The sequence below is a fragment of the Felis catus genome, chromosome B1 (genome assembly GCF_018350175.1).
Source record: "Felis catus isolate Fca126 chromosome B1, F.catus_Fca126_mat1.0, whole genome shotgun sequence".
NCBI classification, from domain to species: Eukaryota; Metazoa; Chordata; class Mammalia; order Carnivora; family Felidae; genus Felis; species Felis catus.
In genome coordinates, this window is record NC_058371.1 from 99,240,057 (window position 1) to 99,264,255 (window position 24,199).

General features: G+C 35.6%; 1 long non-coding RNA gene across 3 annotated transcripts in view; it reads right to left on the reverse strand.

Moving 5' to 3' along the window:
- Nucleotides 1–3,602: 3,602 nt before the first annotated feature.
- The window catches only part of LOC109498984, a 39,090-nt gene continuing 18,493 nt past the window's right edge, over nucleotides 3,603–24,199 (reverse strand). For all 3 annotated transcript variants that reach the window (XR_006596778.1, XR_006596777.1, XR_006596776.1), the window contains 3 exons: nucleotides 17,989–18,058; nucleotides 7,495–7,643; nucleotides 3,603–4,713 (listed from right to left, as the gene is read on the reverse strand). This is a non-coding gene — a long non-coding RNA (uncharacterized LOC109498984). The remainder of the gene's footprint in view (nucleotides 4,714–7,494; nucleotides 7,644–17,988; nucleotides 18,059–24,199) is intronic.

Genomic DNA, 24,199 nt, shown 5'->3' on the forward strand with positions numbered 1-24,199 from the left:
GGAGACATTGATGTCCCCTGTATTAAAACAGTCTGCTGATTCAAATTGGATTACATTAAAATCAATTTTTGTTCCACATTTTTATGGTTTTTTTTTTTAATGATTAGCATATAAGGATGAAATCTTGAATAATGATACAATGAAAGATAGTAATTTCAGGCCATGAAAATGAACATATTGAGAAACATATTCCAGTTTTAGTCAGATATAATGAGAATCCCTTTTATGTACCTGTTTTTTTTTCAATAAAATATGCCAGTGACCACTAACTAAAAAGACTGAATTATAGTGTTTATAAAATCTATTAAAAACTTGGAAATAAGACAAAAGAGAGCACCTATCATAATAAGGCCCTATTTCACAGGCACACTAGAGGATTATTCAATTTTCTAAATACACCTGTGTTCCAATTGCTCAGGACCCACACACTGAGAGATTACATGTCAACTTGCTCATTTCTGTCCAGTTGAAAGGATAATTCCAAAGGTTATAGTTTTATTGTTCTGTAGACCACTGATCTGTTTTATTTTTAACTTAACATATTTAAAAATAATGCTTATAAATGCATGGTTCCCCAAGTGTTCTTAAAACCTTGCTTAACATTTAACTTACTTCCTCATTAATGAGTTCTAAAACTTTGTCATGGACATTCTATATTTGTATGAGAATTATGGTTTTAACTTTAATTTGTGAAATTATAATTAGATATTTTTGGAGAACTCACCAAGATACTGAAGTCCTCCAGTCTATGCAGATTTACCTGATGAAGCCATTAAAGTGCACTGGTTGAGATGCTTCATGGACAATTTAATCTTGGGCACATTTTCTTAGCTTTCAGAGTGATTCCCAAGTAGGACTGAACTTTACCTCTGTTAACATTCTATTTCTTTAATTTTTGTCGTTGCCGTTACTGATACATTAATTTCCTGTGTCACTTTTGTTTTCGTTTTTGTTTCTGGTGAAATCTATTCCTTCTCTCTATTGTCTAAGTCATGGTCATTGCAGTGCCTCTTTCTACGAGTTTGTCTTGACTCAAAACATGGAGTTAGTCTCCACTTCACGGAGAGAGAAATCTCTGTACAAATCTGATCCATTAAAGGTCAATAAGTTATTCATCATTAGTGGATGCAGGGGTTGGGAAACTGGTTTTATGACAATTTGGTGATTTCTATTGGGATAATAGATGTCTATTTTCTGTTTGAGGAGGAAAAAAAGAAAATATAATTTCTAGTTTTGGATACTTTGCCCATTTTATTTGTGAACTGCAGTCAGTTAAGAAAATATTTTGTGCCTTCTGGCAATTAAGAACAGCTCTCTGCAATCTGATGGAGTTAGTTTGGTACTTAGTGTTCACTTGTGATACATGTGTGAGGTTGGACAAATGAAACTATATGCACTCTATGTCTATAACGCAGAAAGCCTTTACCTTTTGTTGTGTGTGTGGATGTGAAATATCTTCCCACTTCCATAGATATGAAACATTAGTATTCCAACCAAAGCTATGTTCTGACTAGTATAAAAAGATTTTTATGTACTTACGTAAACCTAATATTCCCTACCAAATACCTAAATACCAAATACCTAATACCTAAATACCAAATACCTAAATAAAGAAAATAAATGTCTTTAAATGTGACAGAGTTTTAAAAGGTTGTTTCTTACAGAAACTGCTAGCTCAGAGGTTTTATGTAAAAAAGTTTTATGTAAGATTTCAAATAAATATGACAGAAGCTGAAACTTTGGACAAATTAGACTGATCTCACATTTTTTTTCCTTCAAAAAAAGAGCTATATTTTTCTCTGTATAGAGTATTATCTAGAATTTAAAAAAATAAGGTTCATATTTTCACTAAAAACCTAGTTAACCTGCTGAGTCTTTAAACTTAGTATATTGGTTTACCAATTAGTTAAGGTAAGATAATATCTACATAATATTTACAATGTTGAAATTGTTAAATTTTTTGAACTAAATTTATGTGTAATTATAAACACACTTTATATGAAGAGTGGTTCAGCAGCATATGAACTTAAATGTAATTTCCAATCCATTTAAGTTACTTTGAGAGCTCAAACTAATAATACATGAGGGTAGTTTATAGATATTATTTTGATAACCAAATACTTTCTAAGTGAGGTAGAATATTGACACCTTGGTCAGTAAGTAATTAATTATGTCTCTGTGTGTGTGCGTGTATGTATATTGCCTTCTTTATGATGTTACAGAGTGCATATTCTAATGGATCATATTTATGGATTTTGCTACTTCAAAAAGATGTAGAAGAAATGTGGGAAGATGTAAGACAACGTATCATGTACATCTATGGTATTTTTGGTCTGCTAATTGTTTGCATAACAAACAATTATCAAACACCTACTTCCCAGTTTTTGTCTGTGAAGTAGTAATTATTTTGAATACAATTTATAGTTAATATGGGTGATTAAGACTACACTAGAAGAGGGGCACCTGGTGGCTCAGCTGGTTAGGTGTCCAAGTTTGGCTCAGGTCATGGTCTCATGGCTCATGAGTTCAAGTCCTGCATCAGGCTCTGTGCTGACAACTCAGAGCCCGGAGCCTGCTTCAGATTCTGTGTTGCCCTCTCTCTCTGCCCCTCCCCTGCTCCTGCTCTGTGTCTCTCTCAAAAATAAATAAACATTAAAAAAACACTACACTAGATGTAATAGTAGCAAAAATGTTTACATGTGTATGCAAGACAATGTAATATGTTTTATTCATCAAAGATATTGAGTCTAGTAAATTAATAGATATTGAATATAGTAAATTAGTAAATTGTATAACCACATGAGAAAGAAGATAGGGAAAAATCAAAATCTTTTTTTTTTATTTTTTTTTTCAACGTTTATTTATTTTTGGGACAGAGAGAGAGACAGAGCATGAACGGGGGAGGGGCAGAGAGAGAGGGAGACACAGAATCGGAAACAGGCTCCAGGCTCTGAGCCATCAGCCCAGAGCCTGACGCGGGGCTCGAACTCACGGACCGCGAGATCGTGACCTGGCTGAAGTCGGACGCTTAACCAACTGCGCCACCCAGGCGCCCCAAAATCTTAATAGATATACAAAGTTGTAAGTAGCAGAAAGGAACTTTTACTCGTCTGGATTTATTATATTTATAAATAATGAGTCTGAAAAGAAGCAAAGAAATTTCTTACATGTTAATAAAATTTGTTCAGTTTTAATAGGTTTATCAGTTTATCAATAAGAGACTTTTAAAAAGGAGTTTGTTAATATTTTAGTGCCAAATATTATATTGTATGTAATATATATATATATATATATATATATATATATATATGTATCACAAGCTTTGTTATGTTTAAGATCAGGTTCTATTTCTCAATAGCTAGCATGTCTTTCTCCAGACTTCAGATTAATTGGCTCCCTTAAAACCTTATTTCTCTAATACGTACAAGAAAAGTTGTTAACATCTGCAGGCTTTTTTCAGCTTTTTTCTTTATTTAAGGATAGAAGCAATGTGCCTTCAAGCTCTATATCACTGCCCTGAAACTGGAATTCTCAAGTCTGAACATTTTAAATACTGAATTTATATATATTCTACAAATATATTTTATGAAAAAATGGGATTGTATTGCCTATAAATGATTACAAATGCCTTGGGTCATTCTTGAGTTTTTATCTACAGACAAGAACAAAATTAACCCGACTGAAAAAAAAAAAATCAAGTAAGCATTTGGAGGGAAAAAAATAAAGGTGGTTTATTGTTGCAATCTCAAGTTTACTCTGGTTTAATGTAATATGAACATTTATTAATTCACACCAGAAATCAATAAATTGCATTTGTTCACTCATTAAGGGAGAAAAAAAGAATCTGATGAAGTTTAATTCACTAATGTATTTACTCAGGAAGAGCTAATTAGGCTGAAATCAGTGAATTAACAGTAGTTAAATAAAAAATAATCAAAGTAAGAAATATTTAAAAGAATTAAATTGGAGGGGGAAAAAATGCCCAATCAGAAAATGGAGCCCTTGGCACAGCTATCTTGACGGCCTTCACGGCTGGAGTGAAACAGTTACAGTGAAAGCGCAGGTGTGGCGGAAGGCGACGTTGGCAGTAACACTGGGCTTCAAGGCTACTGTTTAGCTCACCTCTGATTCCACACCCCTCCCCTGGGGCAGCACTGCCTTTCCATGTACTGCACGCGGTTACTGCGATGTCGTATGAGAACATTCCCTTCTGCACACATGGGGGAGATTTGTGCCTCTTCTCTCTCTCTCTCTCTCTCTTTTTTTTTTTTTTATTTGTCCTTCTTGTTTCCATGTGCTTGATTTCAGTCCAGTTCCATGTGTTAGGAGATTCTTTCCTGGAAAAACAGAAAGCCTTTCTCTTCTTTTACAACATTGTTGGGAGCAAACTGCCACGTGGCCTTGGTACACACGAATTACACAATCCTTTTCCCATAATTTCTGTATTACTTGCATGGCCGCTCAGATCCAACTTAAATTAAGAGTTACCACTATTATCCATCCAGTTTCTGATTCCTCCTAAGTGTAGAAGGCATGGAAAAGAGGTCCTAAAGGGACGTTTACCAAGTATGGCCCTGATGGAACTGCTAAACCATTCTCCAGATGGTTGGATTGGTGTTTTTTGACATGTGATGTGAGGAGTGTTTATGATTCTCCCAGCTTCACTGAGATGCTGATTCATCTCTCAAAGATTCCATTGTGTTCTTAGGCATCCTGGATATTTGAAATAAAAAATAAAATGAAATAAAATGAAGTAAAATGAAATGAAATAAAACAAAATAAAATAAAACAGATAAAATAAAACAGAACAAAACTTTGAACAATCTTTATGGCTTAACTTAGATTTGGAGCACTTAGGTGACTCCCCAGATATGCTGCTTTAATGTGGTAGAGAAATCTTGGGCTTCAGATTCAGAAACACCTATTTAACACCCTCACCAGCTCTATTACCTATAAGTGTAGTTATCTCCTCTATGAAGAGATCATATGTCCTCTATGAACCTCATTTTCCACATAGCTAAAATAGGAGCAATAACTATATCAAAAGAATCATTAGAAACCTGATACAAGAATACCTATTAAATGCCTGTTACAAAGCATAGTATACTGAATGCATGCAATATGGTATGTATTATCATTAACCATATCGGAAGAATATTATTATTTTTACTCAGGAATCATTCTCATGCCTCCAATGTACAGGTTAGGTTTTTGTTCTACCACCAAACATCTATGCCTATCAGGTGACTCAAGCAAGTTGAGTCCTTTAAAGCCAGTTGCATGCTCTACACACATACACACTTTGCCAGAAAGGTAATTTTGATGCTCAGGGGAATTTTCTTCATTTCTCTTAATATTTCCATAATATTTTAATCTGTCACTCTTCTTACCCTTTTGGTCATCCCCTCACATATCAAAAAAAAAAAAAAAAGTCAAGACAAAGTAATAAATGTCAGTAGTTGTGTGTCATTACTAAGATGCCACCAGGGCAAAACTATTGCGTGCATGAGTAGAATATAAAAATTTGCTCTGAGTGAGAGAGCTAATTAACTGAATTATGTAAGTTTTCTCCTATAATGGTTTCCTATCTCTGGTTGCCTTAGCCATTTCACTGGGTTCTTAGCTGAATTCTCAAATATATATTTGACACTTTTCCTCATTCAGTTTTCAGGCTCTCCCCCTAGATCTCTGAAATTCCTCCCTGACTCTGCCCCATGATTTGCCTTTGGTTTGAAGTTTAACATGACACCAGCTTACTGATCATTAAACTGACATGCTTGTTGCTGACACTGATAGATTTCTAGGTATGTAAGTATTCTGCACAATTTTACTTCCACAAGTACTTTATTTCTTTCAAATGTTTATTTATTTTTGAGAGAGAGAGAGAGAGAGACCATGCACAAATCCTCCATGAAAAGGAGGAGCAAAAAGAGAGGGAGACACAGAATCCCAAGCAGGCTCCAGGCTCCGAGCTGGACACAGAGCTGAGACTGTATCCAAGACTCACCAACTGTGAGATCATGACCTGAGCCAAAGTCGCACACTCAACCGACTGAGCCACCCAGGCACCTTCCTCTACAAGTATGTTAGAGGAATTCTCTGCATCTCTCTTTAAAAAAAAAAATAACGTTTATTTATTTTTGAGACAGAGAAAGACAGAGCATGAATGGGGGGAGGGTCAGAGAGAGAGGGAGACACATAATCCAAAGCAGGCTCCAAGCTCTGAGCCGTCAGCCCAGAGCCCGACATGGGGCTCGAACTCACGGACCATGAGATCATGACCTGAGCCGAAGTCAGACACTTAACCAACTGAGCCACCCAGGCGCTCCTCTGCATCTCTCTTTAGAACACCTTTTTTCTGTCCTTGTGTAGAAGAATTCTGGGTTTAACTGAGGCTAACTAACCCAGAGGCTGTCAGCCTCCCCTGTGTTGGTCATCTCAGGCTCCCAGGAAATGTGTACCACGTAATACGATGCTAGGAACTAACTCAGGTTTTGACAACATCTTTTTCTCTCCTGCAGGTACCATCGATTTTGAACTCTTCAGTATGTGTTTACTCATCTTCTTCTCCCAGGGGAAGCTTTTGCTGCTTCCTCACTAGATCTTCAAATGTAATCTCTGCTTTCCTGGAGTCCATGGTTTTTGTTATTTAGATACAGTTTCTGGGATGAGGGATACAGGTGTTAAGGGAAAGATACAAATTTTCTGCATACTTTACCTCTGGAAAGAAAGATGGAAGAGGGAGTGGATCTGGCAGGAACACTTGTTCCTGGTTTTCCATCATGTTTTATTTATTAAGAAAACAAAAACCAAAAAAACAAAACAAAACAAAAAAACCCAGCCATTAATCACTTTGGAAACGAGAAACAGGTTAGCATCTTTGCAGTGAAAAATAAAGTATTTCAGATTTGTACAGGCGTTTATGCAGATAAGTTAGAATTAAAAATCATCCCCCCTCTGTCATTTTGCTTGACCAAAATATACCAGGAATAGTCCTTAGCAGCTTGCACTGACGATTTGTACTTTGGACCCTGGCCTTGGAAGTCTGCACAAGTAATTCTCCAAGCTGGTGACCTTAGCTGCCCCTAACTAACACTGACATTGGAAGCCACATAGTGAAAAATCTCCAGTACTTTGTGCTTTTTTGCCTTTCAGCTTTTTAGTCACAGCTATAAATCCTATAAGGTATATTCCTGGGAGCAGCATGAATAACCTCTGGCCTATTTCTCATTGTTCTCTGAACCATGATCCTAGGCCTATGGAAATTTATTTTTACCTAGTTTTGAGTAGGTCTTTGAATCTATTGAATACATTTGAAAAGGCACGCAGCGTTACTAAGGAAACTGGCATTTGCTAAATGCCGCCATGTGGGCACCGATGTGCTACCTGCTTTACATGTTGGTCTGTCCTCTGGTTTCAAGTCGACCAGGAGCTTCCATCAGCATCCAGGAACCCGCTGTGGAAAGGAACTTGAAAATCCACATCCTTACTCACCTCCAACACTGGGCATGAATCATTTCCTTCTTTTGCAATAAGATCCAGGGAAGGACTTTAAAATTAGAGGCATCAGCCATCTTCATGGCATGAACAAACATCAACAAATCAAGTTCTAACAGGAGTTCATAGAAGATGTCAGCTGGTATCTGAGAAGGCATTATGAGACAGAAGGAAGAGAAGTAAAATTGTAATGACTCAGAGGAAAATCCTCCATGAGAAGAATTTAGTTCACAAAAGAAAATGTAGAACACATTTGTTTCTGATTCTGAGTAATATCAAAGAAAACTTTAACTGCATTAAATAAGGTCAGGGTGGATATCAAAAGCATGGAATTCAGTGAGAAATCATTGCCAAATAAAATGTTCACTAGGAAGGGTAAAAAGCAGATTTACACCGAAGACATCAAATTAAAGTACATAAAATAGACCTACAAATAATTTCCAGAATCTAAAAAGAAAAGAAAAGAAAAGAAAAATATGAGAGAATGAATATACACAGAAAATTAACCATAAAAATTAAAAAAACATAAATAGACCTACCAATAATTTCCAGAATCTAAAAAAAAAGAAAAGAAAAGAAAAATATGAGAGAATGAATATACACAGAAAATTAACCATAAAAATTAAAGTTATGATTGAAAAAGAACAAGAAAACTTAAGTATAAGTAATAATCTAAGATAAAAGTCAAGAAGCCTTTATGATCAGATTAGCACTTGGCCCACTCTGAGGGCCTGAAGATTGTACACCATGCAACTCCGGGGTAGGCCGTTCACATGGAGTTTAACGTAGACGACCATGATGTGGACTTGTGAAAGGTGTGGGAACATTCAAGAAAACAATTCAGTGACCAAAAATGAGTAGGAGAGATAATAACGAATATTTTAAATATATTTTAAGTATAATTGCCAATAGAACACTAAAACCAAGTTGGAGTCAGAGCTTTCCTTTGGTAAAATCAATTCCTAAAGAAAATCATATAATATTTATAAAAGTTTCACTAAAAAAGAGTTGAGTCGTGATCATTTCAAATATTATCAAGCATCTCAAAATATAAACGTTCAGGTATGACAGCCTCTGGGAAAATGCTCAGTGAAACACTTTAGACCATTGTGAGAGAAATCAGAAAAGAAATAATGCTATGAGATAATTGGCATCACAGTGGGGATGAAAAGATATAGAAATATAGAAATAACTTTTTATGTCACTAATAATTATAAGAATTAAAAGTCAATGTTGATAAACCTTCATTTTCTTGTACCATAGGAAAAAAATAATTTAAAGTATAAGGCAGGCAAGGAAAAGATGTCTGAAACTGGACAGACCATGGATGTGAGCTTGAAAGTGAAGGTTTTATTTAATAATGTATTAGTTGAGGGACACCTGGGTGGCTCAGTTGGTTGAGCGTCTGACTTCAGCCCAGGTCATGATCTTGTGGTCCGTGAGTTCGAGCCCGGTGTCGGGCTCTGTGCTGACAGCTCAGAACCTGGAGCCTGCTTCGGATTATGTGTCTCCCTCTCTCTCTGCCCCTCCCCCGTTCATGCTCTGTCTCTCTCTGTCCCAAAAATAAATAAACGTTGAAAAAAAAATTAAAAATAAAATAAAAAAATTAAAAAAATGAATACATGTAAAAAACAAATTTTTAATAATGTATTGGTTGACAACTTGTTCTGATGGATAATGTTAAGGTTCACCTTTATTCACACCTTGTAATAGGGGGTCCTCAATCAAACTCAGAGACACCACTCTTGTTCGGATAGGACCCACCGAGGATAAGAGCGACCTACACACTTTTGAGAAACACAACTACTTAGTTGAGCTTAGTTATTCCTATTGTTATCCACAAGGTTTGATTTTCAATGAACCCCTTTGGCTTAGATTTATTTCTACCTAGGGCGCTGGGTGTCTGCAAATTGAAGGAAGTATATCCTGTCGTAAAAATAACATGAGAAAGGCAGAAATCAAAAAAAAATAGATTTGTAACCTTACATAAAGACAAATTGGAAAGTTGCAAGGGTTGATAATGAAAAAAAGGAAAGCAGAAATAGTGTCTTGTCAGAGGGTTAAAAATCGTTGCTTTGTTTTATACTGCAATGATTGAATGATTATAAATTTAGGAATGCTTGTGATAGCTTTATGATTAAATTAAATGCACATTAGCTAACCTCCACATTATAACACACATGTAGCCATTTGAGGCAGACTGCTTGTTCATTATTTTCTAGTGCCTTGTCCCTTTGTCCTCAGCAACTGCATCTCAAAATCACAGCTAGTACATGACTGCCAAGGTAAAGGCTACATCCCACTGTCCCCTTTGCATCTGTGTGAGAATATAAGTAAGGTTTGGACAATGAGTTATAGATAAAGAGGCGAGTGAAACTTAGGGGAAGTATGTTAAATAAAGGGATCATGCTTTTCTCCTTCCTGTTTCTCTTTTTTGGCTCACTGGAATGAATATGGTGTATAGGTGACATATGGTTATCTCTAGGGAAAAATAGTTATAAAAGAAACCATATGGATATATGTGTGCGTGCAGGTACACACATGAACACTTGCACACACACACACAAACATTCATTGCCCTTTCACCTAAAAAGAAGCAATCCATATCGCAGAAGATAAAGACAAATAAAGCATTAAGCACAAAAAATATATAATACAATGACAATAGTGAAGCCAAATATTGCTATTAATTCATAAACTAATTATCAAATAAAAGGCTTAGAAATTACATAAAGAATTAAACTAGTATAAGGTGTTTAATATTTTTTTTTAATTTTATAAAAAAAAATTATTTTAGAGAGAGAAAGAGAGCAAGTGGGGGAGAGAGATAGAGGGGGAGAGAGAGAAAATTCCAAGTAGGCTCTGCACTGTCAGTGCAGAGCCCTAGGCAGGGCTCAATCCCACCACCCTCAGATCATGACTTGAGCCGAAATCAAGAGTCTGGCATTCAACTGACTGAGTCACTTAGGTGCCTTTATCTATTTAAGAAGATACTATAAACTATTTTATTTTCCACGCACCATCAATGGCCAAATTCATACATTTAACTTTACCTGTTTACCCTATTCCCTAGTACTTCTTGGCTTTTTTGGTTTTGTTCTTACCATAGACTCTTTTGCAGATTTTCCTACTGATGCCTCAGATCATCCTTCATCTTTTTAGATTCTTGTTTATATTATTTTTTAATGATTTTTATATCACTGAGCTTCTGTGATGATTGTTTCTCCAAAAACATGTATGTGTGTGTGTGTGTGTACATTTATATATATATATATATATATATATATATATATATATATATAAAGGAATTAAATCTCAAGTTAGGAATATAGCATAATCTAAATATGCACATACTAGTATTTTCTATATTTCTCAGTTTTTTATATTAAGAACCTCTGAGGTATAGTAAGCAATGGCAAATCTGTCACAAAAACAAGTCTAGGCAGGTGTAAAGGGAGGTTGGAAAGAGTTGAGAACATGAATTCAGGAAAGGAAATGAGCTCAGTTGCAATAGTGATCATTAGGGTAGGATCATAAAAAATAAAATAAAATAAAGAATGAAAAAGGAACCGGAGCTCTGAGAAAGAAACAGAAAATCAAGTCCGTCATATTTTTCCATGGTAGCAGAATATAGTCCCCACTCTCCATTGGAAAAATGGAGAGAACATAAGAATAAATAATAAAATATTGAATGCAATAAATTCAAAGGAAAAAACAACAACCCTCTCAGCATAATGAAAAATTTAAACGTTCCAAGTACACATTCACAGCATATAGCCACACCACACCCACACACTCAGATTGCTGTATCATAAAATATCATGCACCAAACAAAGCTTTTTAAATATCCACCAAAGAGAATAGAAGATAGACTTTTGAGACAGCTTTTATTTAACATCATATTTTTTACTTTTACCTATATTTAACTTCAATATAGTAACTGTGGTAGTCTACATTTTGATCTATACTTGCTTTCTATAGCTGTTTATATAATAAATAACTTTACTCCAAATGATAAGTTTGTCACTTATCTTTCTGAGAGATATAAGATTAAAGATCTTATTAATAAAATAATTCAATCATTATATTTAAAATTATTTGATTATCTCCTGAAATTGAGAGATATCTTTAATCAAAGTTCAAAAATTTCTCAATAATAAGTTGTACTCCTCTTTTATAAATGAAAATAGAGTTTGAATTAGTCAGATTCATTATATCAATATCATAATATTAAAATGTATTTCCTAATAAAGAGATATTTCTTCATAAGGTAAAAGCCTCAAGTAATATCATAAGTAATGTGTTGCATTTCATTAGCAATTAAATTGTTTATAAAATAGAATAGAAATGAAATCTAAATAATTTTCTCAAAATTATCACATTAAATTATACTGGTGTGAGAAAACGAACCCAGGCATATTGAAACATTCTCTATCCATTACAATTTTATTATAGCTAAAAGGATAGAAAAGCTACATATATTGTAGTATTTTTGCGTTCCAAAATATCTGCCTGGAAGCCCCTTTTCTCCAATGTGAGGATGATTATTTTTCTGTGCTCTTTCCCATAAGACTTCCATTGTTCTCCAGAGTTCTCACAGGAAAGCACTAGGCTAGTTATCTAAATATAGAACACTATTCTGATATTTTATCAGATAAACATGATATGTCCACCTGATTCTTTTAATCTCTGCTTTTGGAGTACAGAACATAAATTAAAAACAAAAAAACAACCCAGCTCGGCCACACAGCCAATTCAGTCAGCAGCAGAAGAGCCAGGCAAGGATTCTGCACTGAAGATGTGCGATGTGGCCTCCATCATTTTCTCTGTGATGACTCGGTTGATGTGGTATTAATCATCTCCTCATTTGTGCATCAGTGCATCCAACTTCACACCAACCCCTTTTGTACAGTGAATTTAAGGACTTACGTTCCCTTCCAGATAATTTCTGGACATGATTGAGCTTTCCTTGTATTTCAGAGAAAGAATGGGGAGGATGTTGATACAGGAAAGTAAAGAAGTGCCTTTGCCTCGTAACTTTCTGTCAGCATTCCTCCTCAGTCCACAGGGGTCAGAAACGTAGACCCTAAACGACCCTAATTATGAAGGATGCACTTTCTGCCAGGTTAACACAAGGTTTTATTTTCCATGCCAATCCTCCTTGTTTGATATTGCTTTTTTTGAAGCTATTTCTGATATTATTAGAAGATAGTATATTTAGTAATTTGAGTTTCCATAATGGGCTAGGAATCATCATCTTGGGTTTAGCAATTTGTATGTCTGATATAAAAAAATATTTTACAGGGCATTATATGATGGCATAATTTTTAATAATGATGTTGCTAATTAAATGCTAAGTGAATTTATGTTGTTAAGAAAATAATGATAAAAGCCAAAAAAATAATAATGGTAAAAGCCATGCTTACAAAGTGTCATAATGTCTCCTTCTGGTCTTCATTTTTAGCCATTTAAATAATAAATTCAGGTCAATGTATGCCTACGTCTCATAAACCTTCCATGTGCAATAACTGGGTTTTACATTTAACATTATCACTTTAAAAATAATGAAATATTTTAGTACTTAATTATAGTTCCAAAATATAGAGGTAATTCTAACTTGTACTCTGGTGGTTAGTACTATGAACTATGAGATTTCCATTCTCTGAGCACATTCTAATTTTCTTAATTTTTTCCATGATTCCATGCTATAGATAAAGTTTCGAAAGGTGGTTTTAACACAATAACTTAGGAACATGTGGCCCCTCACTCTGTTAAAATGTACTTCCTGGCTGGATTTAACTATTTTAAATATTTTGAAATAAAGAAATAAATATTTAAGAGTATAAAGTAACCTAAATAAAGAGTATAGGTTTTTAGTAGAGAACACCCTGCTTTGACACTGACGAAATAAAGCATATGGTTCACTTTCAAGTGTAATCCATAGCTTTTAAATTTTCAATTGAATGTAATGAAAAAAATAAGCCTCGGATATTTGGTTATTTCCTATATATTAAAAACAAAATAAAACAAAACTAGGCTTTGGGCAAGATTTCAAGGGTGATATGATCACAAAGATCACACACGCACACAAAAGCAGCTAGAAGAGGAGTAATTGAGAATGGTATAGTCATTAGTGATAATACAGGAATATATCTTGTGGATGGTTTTTCAGTGTGGAAATCAGAGATGACAAATCTACAGATTGAGAGCTGAACTCTATTTTTGTCACGTTGTTCGCTCTGTTCTGCTTTCTCTTTTGCGCTGTTATTGAAGCGTTCTTTATACATGCAGTCACAGAGTGCTGTTCCTTTACTTGATATACCCCTGACTTCTTGAGAGCAGCAACTTACCATCTCTTATTGATTTCTTTCATTACCAGTTCCTTGAGCAGAGCCTGATGGACGCACTAGACTCAATGAATGTTTGTCAAATAAATGGCTCAGTGCAATAAATGTTTGTTAAATAAATGGCTCAGTGCAAAGGTAGCTTAGTAGAGTTTATGTCTTATAGCATGGCTTGTATTTCAGTACTCACTCATACATTGCTGACCATAGAATTTTTTTTTAAGTTTATTTATTTTTGAGAGACAGAGAGGCCAAGCATGAGTGGAAGAGGGGCAGAGAGAGAGGGAGACATGGAATCCAAAGCAGGTCCCAGGCTCTGAGCTGTCAGCACAGAGCCTTACAGGGGTTTCGAACTCACAGCCTATAAGATCATGACCTGAACCAAAATCAGACACTCGACCAACTAAGTTGACACACCCAGGCAACTCTGGCCATAGAATTTTTTTTAAAATTTACTTCAAAATGACATGGAAAGACCAGTATACTTTGGCAGAAGCAGCCGGATTCTACACGTTTGGAACTGTATTTTTGGAAAATGCCATAATTGTAGCCCTATACATTTATGAACTATAATTAGCACAAGCAACATATAAGTTATGGAAGTTGGCCATCTTAATAGGACTATAATTTCTCAAGATAGAAAAATAAATGCAATGTAAATAAGATAATTTTGCAACCATTCAGTAACACTGGTTTTCACCTTCCAAATAATTATTGCTATTACAACATTAATTCATTTCATATGTCAAGAATTCTGTATAATTGTTTTGATAAGCATTTAGTAAGATTAGTATTTCAACACAATTTTTGGACGACGTTAAAGAAACATTTCTGTTCTCATTATGACTAAGGCTGCTTTTATTCAGATAGGTTTATCAGGGTAAACAAAAAAGAAAATCAAACAAAATATTGCAAAAATAACCACTAAAAACTGATTCAATGTTGCCAAATTATATTTATGATTTCAAGCTTTTCCTTCTCTTATATGTAGCAAGAACTTATAGACATGTGTATAACAATTTGAGTTGAGAATCCTTAGAAATTTTTATAATTTTCCTGCTGATATATTTTATGGCTCTCTCACTCATACCCATTTTATCAGCAATTTATTTTCAAAAACATTTCCATCATTTGTTATTTTCATAATATTCAATTTAATTTTTATGAAAGAAATTCTCTTCTGACAACCATGTATCATTGTTTTGTGTAATACTGAAGCACATTGTGTAACTGCAGTATTAAGTAACTGGTGCTCACAACTTTGAACAATTAATCCATATTCAGAAAATTCCAGTAAGCGAATACTTCCGGTGTTTCAGAGCCTACTAACCGTTAATGTTCAGCATTTTATAGGTGTAATGGAGACTTGGTTCTGCAATATTGTGATTTATAAGAAATACTTATTTGGGGGCACCAGGTGGCTCAGTCAGTTAAGTGACTCTTGATTTTGGCCCGGTTCATGGTCTTATGGTTCGTGAGTTCAAGCCCTGCATCAGGGTCAGCACAGAGCCTGCTTGGGGTTCTCTCTCTCTGCCTCTTCCCTCCCTCCTTGCTCAAAATGAATAAATAAACATTAAAAACAGAAAGAAAGAAAAAGAAATATTTATTTGGTGATTTAGAGGAGCAGCCAAGGTGTCTTTTGTTATGTTAATGAGGCAACATTTGGAATGCACCTAAGGCTGGGGGCTGGTTGACAGAAGAAACAATCACATGATTAGAAGGCTGGAACTTTCAGTCTCACCCCCTAACCTCTGGTGAAAATAGAGGGGCTGGAAGTTGAATCCATGGCAAATAGTCAATGATTTGATCAACCATGCCTATTATAATGAAGCCTCCATAAAATTCTCCAAAAAGACTTGGGTTTGGAGAGCTTCCGGGTTGGTGGTGAGCACATGGAGATTTGGGGAGCGAGGTGTGCCTAGAGACAACACAAAAACTCTGTGACCTTTCCCCATACTTTGTTCTGTGCATCTTTTTCATCTGGCTGTTCCTGAGTTATACCCTTTCATGATAAACTGGTAATCTAGTAAGTAAATGTTTTTCTGGATTCTGTGAGCCCAAGGTGAGATTAATGGAAACCCGTGATCTATAGCCAGTAAGTTGGAAGTAGAGGGAGCAACCTGGACTTTGACTTGCATCTGAAGTCCAAGGAGAATGTTTTTGGAACCTGAAAGCTGAAGCTGATCTGTCAGAAGCACGGGCAATAATCTGCACTTGTATTGGCATCTGAAGGGGCAGGGCCAGAGGCAGTCTTGTAGGACTGAATCTTTAACCTGTGGACTCTGATGCTATCTGTGGGTAGACAGTGACAGAATTGAGGTGATACCTTGCTGGTGTCTGAAAATTGCTTGGTGGTGGTGAGGGAAACTCCTGCCTCTGTGCGCTTTGGAAATTGGTCTCACAACACAAGAGTTACTCTTGGCAACTAGCTAGGCAGAACTCAGTGGGAGACTTCCCAGAATGTTTTCCAAATTCTTCAAAACTTGTATGTATTACTTTGAGAATAAGAAACTAGCAGAAGAACTTACCTATTAATGATACATAATGTTTTTTTCAAAAACCACTAGAAAGAAACATACTCACAAGGGTCACAGATGTGATTGACGAATATCAAACAACCTGTGTAAAAACTATTTAAGAGGTGTATTAAACCTCATAACAGATTTCTATGTTAAAAAATATTATAGAAATAATATTCACAGAAGCATATAAACCAGATTTATTGTATCTTATAATCACTGAAAATTACTATTTTAAGTAACTCTGTGATCTTTACAAAAACAAAAATTACTCTGCATCACCAGATACACTAAAATATAAGTTAAAAAGGAAGTTAACAAGGAATATACATAAGAAATGTGTCAATAACAAAATTAAGAACTTATTATACTGAATCAATGTTTTGTGTTCCAAAGATTTTTAAGCATTTGGAAGGCTCAGGAAAATGGCAAATGTACTTTAAAATTCTGCCACATTTATTTCAAGGTTGCCAAAGCTGACCCAATATTCATTACTGGGAAATGTTCTCAGAGTCCTTTTTGAGGAATCATAAAAATTCTAACAAACGACTTAGTGCTGAAATGCAAGACAGGAGTCTCAGAGGGAAAGAGTCTAAGGTCAGTAAAAAGAATCTAACAAGGTTGTCCTACTCTGAAAAAATGAGGGCAGAATCAAATAAAACCACTTTACAGTTCCGCTCATACAGCTAATCAAAAGATTCATTTGATTTTTGTTTAACTTATTTGGATAGGATTTAAGCTATTGTTATAAAATAATTTAAAATATTTGTGTTGTTCTCTGTTAAAACTAATCCGGATGCACCTAATATTAGTTTTACTTACATTATCAAGCTTGTTGCTAGATTTTATCTTTTATGAGAAATACTCACGATGAGGAATAGATAACAAAGAAAAGTCCTCTCACTTTCCTCATAGTTGCAATTTTAGTAGGATTTAAATCTGGTATTTACTACGCACTTTATAATATTTTGTTTCAAAACATATAGAGTTTTGAAAGATTTACCATTGATTTTTAATGAATTAACAAAGAAAAGGAATATTTTAGCATCATGAAATTAACATGACTTTCAAACCAAAAAACATTAAGAAGTGGCATTGATTTCTGTGATAATCTTAAGTGTCCAGTACTTAAAAAACCACATCACAGATAATAACACTCCCACCAAACTGCCATATATGACAGAAGTATGTAAATTATGTTACATATTTTCATAAGTATACATGTGCATATACATCCAATAAAATATCTTATCTTTGTCTAAGAGATAGGAAATGTGTTTTTATTACGTTTAAACAAATGACACAAATGGCTTGTTGACAGAATCATGGACTGGACATCATTTCCAAAATTGTGACAAGGAGAGATTTGTAGCAGCCTGAGAACTATCAAAGTTTGCCAAGGAAAGGGTGGTTCGTCATAACTGGATATGATTGTAACTTATATTCGTTTACTGAAATCCAGTTTCTGGGGTGACTTCTGAGTTAAGCCGACTGGTAGCTAATAAAATGTCTTTCACTGTTTCACTGTTTTCACTGTTTTCATTCAAATTTTCATAAAAGCACAAAATAATAAATGTTTGAAACAGCTCCAGAAACTAAATAATTAATTGGATCAGTTTGCTACACACCATTGGAGGTTCTTGGTTTCAACGGTCAATCTGATAGCATAATTTTCTCCACGTTCACAGAATATCCATTCTAGATGGGAGCGATAGAAGAGAAATGAACAAATAAGTAACGTAAAATCCTTCCATAAAATACAGAATGGTGCCCCCAATTTAATTATGTAAAATGAGCATTGTATTATATCAAAATCAATGGTTTAAACTGCCTCAAAATGTACAAAATTAAAGAGACTGATAGGCCTTGTCTTTCCGTTGTAGCCATTTAAAAGCACACTTTTGCTCATCAAATCCGGCGTTTTCCCAGTTACATAGATCCAATAATACACTTGTAGGCGGCCTGTCTATTTCATTCCTAGCGGCACCAAGATCACTTAGTCTCCGTCGGAGATCCACGCAGATAACATACTCTGATTGCCAATTTGCCTCTTCTACCCATTATAGTAAATTTACCCATTTTGTCTGTTACTGTTATCAGCTACTTTAAGAGGCCTTTGTCATGACCCAGGATTCCAGAAAGCCCATTTCAGTGGTGTTCTCTCCCACTACCGTGCCCTGCCTTTAGAAGACAGCCACTGCAGAGCCTTTTAAGGCTGCTGGGGCCCCTCATAGCCGTGTTCCCAGGGCTTTAGTGTAGCAGTTATCCTCCCGGCCCTCCCCACAAGTGCTTTTTACTGGCCCAAATTATCAACAAACAGTTGGCAAGAGAGTCTGGTAAATGTATTTGCAGAACACAGTTTCCTAAGATAAAACCAATGCTGAGGAAGTTCAGAGAATTAATCATAGAGCAAATAGGTAAAAGAACACCATAATCATGCATAAATCTTGTTTGTTTTAGCAGATAAAGGTAGCCAAAACTAGTCAGAAGGGGGTGAGGATTAGCCACTTCCTCCACCATCTCAAAACCAGATAATAACAAAATCAGATCGCAGAGCCAAATTTGTCACGAATTCCAATATTGCTCTACTTCATCTTCTTATCAAGAAATATAAAATCATTCAGACATTTCTTCCGCAGGCTCGATTATGTTTCAAGGGTTTTTTGTTTGTTTGTTTTTTGATGTACTCTAAACCCATGTTGATGGAAGGTCACTTACAGATGACAAGACACCATTTTACAGACAAATTCTATGATACTGGTAGTTGAGACCATGCAGCCTTCTGGACACAGGATCATTTAGAATTCAAATTACAGCACTATCCCTAATGATACTTACAAGGCATTTTCTAGAACGTTATCCATATGCATGCAAAAGTGAAATGTATTCTGTTTTAACTGAACCTGTTTTAATTGGTGCGCATATTGGCTATCTCTAATATGACCTCTGAGAGCTCATTTTTTAACAGCTATTAAGCTAATTACCAAACTACAAATACCACTGATTAGATCTCCATTTCCAAGATTCATTATACCAGGTTAAAAAAGTCTGTCTTGTTAAGGACAGAAATAATTCTTGCAGTCGTGACCCTGAAGTATGGCGTTTCAGAATAATTCTAGCTAACCACCTCCTCGGTGTGAATTCCTCATTAGGTCAGATTATTGTTCCTAGAATGTAGCTTAACTAATGAGTATACACATTTCAATTACTGTCTGTGCTGAAATAGTTTAAAATAAATTAGAGGCATTGCAATGATTTTTTTTTCTGCTTTGGTGGTGGGGGTTGGGGTTTCTTAACTTTCCAAATTGAATTCAATCCCTCACCTTTCCCTCCCCTTTCAATAATGGAGGGGGTGATGTGGTGTAATTAAAGAACGCACACAGTGACTAGAATCTTAGCTTCACCAATTGTCCTAACTTCTTTCAGACAGAACTTCATTATCTTTTGCATAGTTGTCTGCCACTGAATCTTATTTCGTTTCTAACTTTGTGGTCTTCCCAACTTTCAGTCCATTAATTATTTATGTTTGTCAAATTTTTTTTTAATTTCAATTCAGAGAATTAATTATAGAGCAAATAGGTAAAAAGGGAATCTCCTTTTAGAAATCTCTCAACAACTTCTTGCTGCTTCCTCATAACAACTAAATCCTAAATATTATATTCAATGCTAATGATGATCTAACCTCGATCTCTCTCTTGATTTTTATTGCTTACCATCCTCTACCTCTTTTTTCCTATATTCCATCTATTCCAAATTATTTATGTTTCCCCAACATGCTAAATTGTTTTAAATGACAAAATATTTACATGCCTGTTCTTCCTGCTTGAATTCACTTTTTCTTCTTCATTGGGTTGATCTCAATTCATCTTTTAAATTTAAATGTTACTTTCCAAATATTTTCTTCTGATAACCTGGGTCACAATAGGTCGGATGCCCCATACGCGAACCTCTAGAAATCACACAGTTCTTTAAAATATAAAGCTTCACCACTACATTATAATTATCTTTATCTTTTCTTTTCCAATTGTCTGTGAGCTCTCCAAGGCCATGGATCTTATCTATGACCTTTGAATCCTCAAACCTTAGAACACTGTTTTGCAAAATAGAAACATAATGATTGCAACTTAATTTGTTTCAAATAAGTTTGTAGGTCTGTGATTTGGGGACTGTACTTCCATTTTCTTTACCACGGTTTCTTTATCTAAAAAGCTGTGGGTAGCTTTCACCACATGTCTAATTTATCATTTTCTTTATCAAGATCAATGCACCAAAAATCTATTTATTCATTTACTTTACAATGCAATGCTTGGAGGGGCCTGGGTAGTTCGGTTGGTTAAGTGTCCGACTTTGAATCAGGTCATGATCTCACAGTTCGTGGGTTTGAGTCCTGCTTTGGGTTCTGTGGTGACAACTCAGAGCCTGGAGCCTGCTTCAGATTCTGTGTCTCCCTGCCTCTCTGTCCCACCCCTGCTTATGCTCTCTCTCTCTCTCCAATAAACATTAAAAAATATTTAAAAAATGAAATGCTTTGGAATATTAATGCCCAAAAGATTATTTTGTTTGAGATAAGGAAAAAAAGACATGAATCCTTGTTGCTTTAAAAAAGCACTGAAGTTTCTGAAAGTATGGAAGCAAGACTAAAATCTCATAGAAAATAGAATTGGAAGAAAATAATTTGAAATATATATTTAAAATAACAAATAAAAGTTGTAAATGGTGTTTCTTCGAAACAACCAAGATGCGTTGTCTTTAAGGCCCGAAGTGGGGCTCCAGAATTCTACTGCTCAGAGACATTAGTACTGAGCTTTAATGCATTAAGAGATTTTCCACACAAGCTCTCAATTACGCAGGCTGTGCCTCTCTTAATGTTTTGAAAGCCACCCCACCTACACTGAATCGTCGTTTCTTCATACTGGCATTCTCTTTATTGATTTTTTTGCCTCTCTTATCATAGGGCTTTTACATCATGTTTTCACATCTGCCTGCCTTACACACACACACACACACACACACGCACACACACACACACACACACACACACACACACACACACGATGGTACAAGGATGCTTCTCTGGGGGATTTAATCATCAATTTATATACTGAGAAATCTCCTTTCTCCATACTACCTTATAGGTTTCCCAAAAGGTTTATGAAAGTAGTATCAAAATTATTACTATCTTTTCAGTTGAGGGGAAAAGCCTGACCCGTCAAATCAGATCATGGAATTTATATATACATTCATTTACACACAAACATAATATTTATGCATACACACATGTATATATGGTAGGATTGAAACTTTCTAATACACATTATTAAATGTTATATAACATTATGTTACATATCAATTATATACGAGTAATATATTCAGCATTCTGTATTCTAAAGTCCTTCCTTACATATAACATGTGATCTCAGTTCATAAGATACTTACAAATAATTAACAAGTTGGGAAAAACACATACATAAATACTTCAGACACTGAACTTCTCTCAATTTCTCAAACAAGTCATTCTTTTTCCCATTAAGGGCCTTTGCATGTGACGCTTTCTCTACCTGGAAGTGTTTTAATATTTACTCTTCTTCTGCTTTAGGCTAAACCTTAGCTTCTCAGGGAGGTCCTTCCTGAACTTTCAACCTAAATTTTGCTTCTCTCTTTTGCCTCCTCTCATAGTACTATAATCATGTCTTTATGTAGTGCATATCAATTTGTTTGTCCATGGTGGTATACCTATTGGCTAGCACGGTGCTAACTCATCAAAAATGCTATTATATTTCCTTCCTTCCTTCCTTCCTTCCTTCCTTCCTTCCTTCTTTCCTCCCTTCCTTCTTTCCTCCCTCCCTCCTTTCTTTCTTTCTTTCTTTCTTTCTTTCTTTCTTTCTTTCTTTCTTTCTCTCTTTCTCTATCCTCTTCCTTCCATCTATTGGAAGGATGAGTACATGAATCAACTAATTAATAAGAGAGAAAAAATATAAAGAATGAAGAACGGTGGGAATTCCTAAAATACAGCCATATAATAGCTTTCAACTTTTCTTTGAGACTGGGTCATGTACTGCCTGAAGAGCTGAGATGACCTGGGAGGCAGAATGACAAGATAAATAAAGGCAGTCAAGTGCACGTACAACTCCCATGATTATAATTTCTCTGCTGTAGACAGAGGTGATTCCATTGCTGTGTAAAGACTTCATTCTCATCTGAGACTTCTGCCTTGGGACTTTAGCACTCTTAGGGTTGTACCTACCTACCCACCTAAAATCAGCATCCCTCAGTCACTGAGTTAGTATTAAAATGTGCAATGCTATTTAATATGATAAAATTTACCTTCATCTACTTTGGCAAATAAAATCTGGGATCTGGCCATCACCTGGCCTGGCTGTACCTTCCACATCTAATCTAAAACACTTCACTCTGCTGACAGAGCCTTACCCCTGTTCGCTCGTAATCCTGGTGCCACTCCAACTTCTCGGTAGCCTCACCAACAGTCCTTTGAGCTCCCCATTTATTTCCATTCTGTCAGCACCACCATTCCTCATCCTAGCCAGCATGGACAACCCATGCAGTGGACACTTGTCTTTTGGTTTCATTTTTTCTTTCCTTTGGCTGCTAAGCCCCTTGGACATGTTCCTATGGCCATTGTTATAAAAGCCAGATACTTGCTTTCCCAGGTTCTGGTGTAAAGAGTTTCCTAGCCTGTTCCATTCAAACACATCATGTAAAATTCAAAATTAGTGATGTAAAACGCGGTGAGAAAAGTTGGCACCACAAAGAATCCATTCTGCCAAAGGCAGCGTGAACTGCGTCCAATTTCAATGGAGCCAGTGACTGAGTTTTCTACTGATAACAACCACTATCCAGTGCTGGTTCTCACTGTGCAGTTATTTGTGTAGACCTGTGTTGTCACAGATGTTATCTATGGAATATCTATGATGAAGTGTGGGCCCTGAAAAGATAGCTGCATACCTCCCCTGTAGAACTTTGAAGGGTGACCCTAGTTGCTTTTCTCTTTTAACCGACTTTTAAGCCTTACATTCTGGTCCACCCTTAAGAATTTCCTTTTTCTGATTAAACTAGCCCAAACTGATTTCAACTAAGTACACTCCCTATAGAGGCATTCATCTGCTGGAATTTAAGAATACAAGATTTGTACTCTTCGGCTCAAATGCTGGCTCTACGACTTAGTAGCCATTGGACCTCAGACAGGTTGTTTCCCCTCTTTGTGCTTTGGTTTCTTCATCTGTCATGTGAGGATAAAAGCTGTAGCTACCTCTGGAGGATTCTGTGAGGAATGCTTGACACACTATAAATATTATGTGAGTATTTTCTATTGTTCCAATTAGTAATTGCATTTGGTTGATCATATAAACTTCTTTCCCACCAGCAACTTTTTTATCGTGCCTTTATTTTAATGCAGTTACTTACTTGCCTATCTTAGTATTTATTGTAGCACTTATTTGAGGCATATTTCTAATAGCATCACCCAGAAAACCCAAGTGTAAATCTGCATCACAAAATCAGTTCCCATTTGACTTTAAGGGACACTTATGAAGACCAGGCTGACTTGTTGCTGTGTCACATGAACACCCGTCTGGGTCCTGATGACCAGCTTTCACTGGTGACTGCTCAAAGCCTCTTCTGTTCCCTGAAATGACTATTTCAGAGCAGCATCTACATGTCCATTCTTTTGTTTTGAGATAACTTAGACCAACTGATATCAGCCACTCAAATTGCTTGAATGTGTGACTTTCATGCTTTGTCTCCACTTCCTTAATTAACCCTCTCTAGTATGTCTTGCGACTTCACTGTACTGAGATCATTCTCATTAAAGTCCCCAGAACT